This window comes from Microcebus murinus, chromosome 12 (assembly GCF_040939455.1).
Source record: "Microcebus murinus isolate Inina chromosome 12, M.murinus_Inina_mat1.0, whole genome shotgun sequence".
Lineage (NCBI taxonomy): Eukaryota > Metazoa > Chordata > Mammalia > Primates > Cheirogaleidae > Microcebus > Microcebus murinus.
In genome coordinates, this window is record NC_134115.1 from 75,141,684 (window position 1) to 75,147,683 (window position 6,000).

The window sequence follows — 6,000 nt, forward strand, 5'->3', positions numbered from 1 at the left end:
GTACCTTGGGATATTTGGGGTTTGGTTCCAGGTCTGCCTGTGTATGTTAAAATCTGCATATGCTCAAGTTCCCAAGTCAGCCCTCTGTAGGTTTCATGTCTGTAGAGGACTATTTTTGATTTGCATTTTAAAAAAACTCTGATTTGCATTTGCTTAAAAAAATCAGAGTATAAGTGGACCCTCTAAGTTCAAAACTATGTTGTTCAAGGGTCAACTGTCTTTTCAGTTTATGGCTCCATTGTCTTAGCACATGGTTTCCAGGATTGTAGAGATGGGAAGAAAACCCTCACAAACATGCATCAACTCTCAATTTGCTTCAGTCCTAAAATGACATGTAACACTTGTTCTCAGCTTTTTGGTCAGTGTGAGTCAGGTGACCTGACCTACCTGCAAGGGAGGCCAAGAAATAAGCGGGAGCCCATGGATATTACATGAGTAAAAGAATGTGTCTGCTAATTGCTAACAGTGGCTTTCTACATCCTAGCTAGTTCTAAGAACTTTTACATTTATATTAACTAATTCAATCCTCATAGCAACTCTTTTGGGATATGAGGCAGAGAGAAGTTAAGGATGTGCAGTGGTGAGACAAAACTTGGCAATCTGGCTTTAGCATCTGTGTGCTAACCACCGTGCATACTCAGTACTGCACTTCATAGTGGTACACCTTTTATGTATCTTACCCATGTGATTCTTTTCCTTTTCTCCCAAATTCTGGATTGATGCTCCTCAATTGCCCTCTAGGTGATTTTATGTCGTGTGAACCTGTTCCCTACAGAGGAGGATGCCCCCAGTATTGTTACAAGCATAGAGACTCTTTGACCATTCCTCTTGGTGCCATAGCTCAGAACTACTCAAGATTTCTCAGATGGAAGGTGGAAGGTAGTTTTACATAAGCCAGTGTGTAACCTTGCAGGCAACATCTCGTTCAGATTTCCCAAAGAACTGCCACTCCTACTTTATGGGTGGAGGAAAAAACCCTCTGACATTCTGAAAGGCAAAGTAACTTGTCAGAGGCCACAGGTCGAATCTCTGTTCCTAGCCAGGGAGGCCTGTTATATTCCCAGCACTTTATATAAATGTAGCAGCCCTGCAGGTTGGGCATTGTAATCTCATTTGCAGGCATGAGAAAGCTGAGACCCAGAGGCTTACAGAATGTTCTAGGTCACAGAGCAAAGAAGTGACAGAACTGAAGTCAAGTCAGATCAGCGGGCAAGGCTTCAAGAGAAAACCTACCATGCTCCGCCTTCAAGCTTTCTCCCAGGATTTTAGTGGGCAGGGTACTCGGCCTCCTGTAATTCCAGCAAAGCCTCTGGGGCTGGTTGAGTGCGGCCTGATACTACTCTGCATTTCCTGGCGCATGTGGCCTTTCTTCCACTCAACACTGATGGTACCAGAAATCAATTGAAGCTGTTCCGCGGGAAGGACGTGCTTTGATGAGTCTTGCATGTCCCTCATTTTTTCTGCTGCTTTTATTTTTCTCTCTCCTTCAGGGACAATCTGGCAGATCTCAGAGTGTTTTTCTCCTGTCAGCTGATCTCACATCACTTCAGTGGCTCTGAAATTACTGAAAAAGCTCCTGCACAAGCAGGCAGTTCTTGTTTTGCTCCTCCCCACCCCCTTTCCCAGGCAAGTAGGCAGGGCTTAAGGGGCAGGTTAGGCATAATGTTTTTTGTTGTTGTTTTGTCATATTCTTTATTGAAATATTTTGGCCAGTGGTTTGGAAAGATCCAGAAGCTGCCTGATCATCATGTCAGCATCATTTTAAATGACACTGACTGGCTCCTGGGTCAAGTGTGAATGAATTTACCGTGTTTGGGGGGATGATTGACCGGGATGGGTAGGCTTGGAGAGTCAGGGAGCAGGCAAACCCCCTTTTTCCTGCTTGGAAATAACTTGCAAAGGGAACAGCGGCTGGCAGCATTCTAGAACAGAAGGCTGCCGCTGAAGATACAGATCCCAGAGAAGCGAGGCAGGTTGTTCAGAGAGCATGTCTGGGCTGTCCATTACTGTCATAGGTGGCTTTTAAAGATGAGAAGGCCGGGCACTGGAGCTCTCCAGTTAAGAGCCCAGTTACCGGCAACCGCCCTTCCCTCCTCTCCCCAGCCAGGCATGAGTGCTGGCCCTGCTCCATTGTATTCCCTTTGTTCCCGTCCCTGGCTCTTGTCTGTCTTTACACAGTGTAGAAACAGACCCCTGACATCCCCAGGGGCTTGTTGGCCTTCCTGACAGGAATTCAGAGTATTTTTCTTCTGGTCTGACCCAGTTTCCTGACAAAGAGCATGTGATTTGTCTTACTCCCGGCACTCCTGCCAGGGACAGCTGTGTGCTTAGTCCCCAGCTCTTGCATGCTGTTGACCTATATCATGAGTGTCTCACAGTGGAGTTCATCCCTTTGGCCATGTGACTCCCAGGAGCTGAAATGGATGTGGTGTAATGGAGCCGCTAGCAATGGAATGTTCTGTGGGGCACGCTTTTGGAAATTATTTTTAAAATAGCTCACTTTATTAACAGTTTATACCAGGAACAATTCATGGTGCTTTTCATAGATAATCTATTTGTCCCACCATCTCTCTGAGGAATTATTATTTCAATTTTACAAATTGGGAAACTAAGGCTCAGAAAGATACAGTCAATTGTCCAGGGTCACTGAGCTAATTCGTGGCAAAGTCTGGATTGGAACCGAGGTCTGACCTCCCAGCCTGAATTGCTGTATGATTTAGGTCAATTTGTTCAGGCCATGGCAACGTTTCAAGCAGTATGTTTCTTTAAAATGTTTAGGAAGTCAGTGAATCTGAAACTGGCAGACCAACTCCAGAAAACGAGAAAGAATCTTTGATCTTTGCCCTTTCACTGACTCATCCAGTGGCGCTGATGCTCTCTGGACCATCTGCCGCAACACTTTACAGTTCCGTTGGGCTGGGAGCAAGTTCATTCTCTTAGTTCATCCAGGTTACCAATTGTATCGGCAGGGAGCCCTCAGACCTGGGGCTGTAACCCTTGCAAACACGACAGGACAGGGAGCAACTGCTGAATAAGGGTGGCGTTGGCTGGGGTTTGTGGTTATTTGGCTTTATCTGTAGCTGAGGCCCTGATGATTTCATTCATGTCTACTCATGCGCTACTTCAGATGCATTTAACAAATACCAAGGGCAGGGTGCTGGGGCATAGCAATGGGTGTGGCAGAAACAGCGCCATACCCCAAAGGCTTACTCTCATTTTGGGAAAGGGGACTCCAAACAATGACCATACCATGCGATAGGTATGGATGGGCATAGGGTAAGCAAAGGTAACTGTAAATGGGGGCCAGGCTTAGGCCCAGGACAGGAAAGGACTCCCAGAAGGGCCCTTTCGGCTGAGACATGAGAATGTGTCAGTTAGTCTGATGACGAGGTAGGGAGGGGGGTTGTGGATAACTTTCCAGATGGGGAGGGAATGGCAACCACTGAGAAGTAGAAGTGAGAGAGAGCATGGGGTATAGGAGGAACTGAGAGATGCTCTGCATTCTTGGAGCTGAGGGGTTTTGGGGGGTTATGGGAAAGAGGGTAAAGATTAGTCCAGAGTAGGCTAGAGGGGAGGGGCTCAGGTCCTCCACAAAGGATTGTGGATCCATCAACGTATGGCCACTGAAGCCTGCTTCGTAGCAGACTTAACTAAATTTCACACTCCTTGATTGGATATTATTGGGCTTTCTCCATTCTGCATGGAGCCCCTACTTCCCTAGACCCCAGCGCCAGAGCTGGCTGAGTGCTGAAGCTTCTGAAACCCAAACAGGTGATGCCTTGCCGTCCAAGAATGCACCTCCCTTTTACTGAGCGCTTTCTGCTAAGCACGTCATCATTTCATTTAATTCTTGCTTAATTAGCAGGTATAATATTATTTACCTTTTATAAATGAGGGAATTAAAGCTCAGAGAGTGAACTGAGCTATCCAAAGTCACATGCCAGTCAGTGGTGGAGCCTGGTTTGCCAGCTCCAAAGGCCCCTGTCTTCTGACCCTCCCTAGTGGAGGAGACTGATGTTGTCAATAGGTAAGTGCATGCTGGAGCGATCAGCAATGAGAACGAAGAGCATGGTGGCAGGAGAACTACTTCCCTACATCCTACTTCATGGAGGAGGCGGTCTTCCTGGAGAGGCAGAGTTCAGATAGACATGACCAAGCCACACGCTTTTGCAGAAGCCCTTTCAATATCCTATCAGTATTTAGTAAACCTGCGGCATCCCTTGGGGCTGTTGTTCCCATGCCCCCAAAATGGTTTTTTTGGAAAATGGGCACACTAACTAGGGGTCTTGCATGTATTGCTCACTCTTGCCTAGTACAATGCCTGGCACTTAGCAGGCACCTCGTGTTGATCTGTTAATAAATAAATGAATGCACTTCATTTTTAGTAGCCTACTGCCTGGATCCTCACTCGCCTGGTGAATGGGGGTGCCTGGGTGGTATCCACAGCTCAGGTTCTCAATCACTGCTGGCTGTACCCAAGCACTGTGCCTCTGTGGCTGGCCGAGCATGCAGCCAGCTGACTCCTGTGGTCTGAGAGTCCCCCAGCAATTTGGCAATATCTGTTGAAATTAAAAATGCATGCATATTCTGATTCAGCAAGTCTGCTGGTAGAAACGCAGGCCGTGGCATGTATGCAAGACACGGCTATGAGCATCTCAGCAAGGCCTGTCCGCAAGAGTGGGAACCACCTGCATGTCCACTGAGAGAGGGATGAGTAAAATACAGACCCTTTCTACTTCCATATATGGAAGTTTGTGTGCCCCTTAATGGGAAATGGGGCAGAGTGGAGTGTTCTGGCAGATGAACGCGAAGGTACTTTGCTGAATGAAAAAGCAGGGTGTCCAACAGAGCAGAAAAGGCTTCCTTTTGAATAAACACACACACCCACCCCTATCTGTACATACCTACTCTACAGAAAAACATGCAAGGCTACTGCTTCCCGCAGGGGAAGGGCCCTTACTTTTCATCGTAGAGCCCTTTTTTTTTTTTTTTTTTTTTTTGAGACAGAGTCTCACTTTGTTGCCCAGGCTAGAGTGAGTGCCGTGGCGTCAGCCTAGCTCACAGCAACCTCAAACTCCTGGCGATCCTCCTGCCTCAGCCTCCTGAGTAGCTGGGACTACAGGCATGTGCCACCATGCCCGGCTAATTTTTTTCTATATATATTAGTTGGCCAATTAATTTCTTTCTATTTTTAGTAGAGACGGGGTCTCGCTCTTGCTCAGGCTGATTTCGAACTCCTGACCTTGAGCAATCCGCTGCCTGGGCCTCCCAGAGTGCTAGGATTACAGGCGTGAGCCACCGCGCCCGGCCCGTAGAGCCCTTTGAAATGATGATGGGGGTGGCAGCCAACATGTAGTGAGCCGCTGTGTGTCTGGCAGTTGTGAACACCAGTGAGCAGATATTACGTGTCTAGTTAGTTGTGAACACTTCACACAGATTATCTCATTAAATCTTCATGCAACCCCATGAAATAGGTATAATTATCTGCTTTTTACAGAAAACGAAGGCACAGAGAGGTTAATAATTTACCAAAGATGATATAAGAGGTGGAGAGGCCTGGATGAGAGCCCAGAAGTCTGATCCCCAAACCGACGCTCTTACTAATGCGGCGTGCACACAGTTGTTCATTGAAAACAAGTCCTGAGAAACTTCTGATCCCAAATATTGCCCCATGCAGCGATCGCGTGACCGTATGTCAGAGGCGGGACTGGCCTTCACAGGCAAGCTGCTGCTTCACCTGGCCAGGGCACCGCGCCGGGCCGGCCGGGCCCCAGACTCCACGTCCACGCACGTGGTCGGCGGGGACACCGAGGCTCCTGCCGGCGTCCCGGGGGCGCCCGGCTGACGCAACGCCGCCTGCAGCTCGGCTCCGCGCGCCCTGGAGGAGCGGTCCCTCTTGGCCCCGAGGCGAGCCGGGCGCGCGGCTCCCCTGGGCGGGGTGACGGCGCGGGGCGGCCGGGCCGGGGGCGGGCCCGGGAGGGCGGCGCGGAGGCGGGCGCG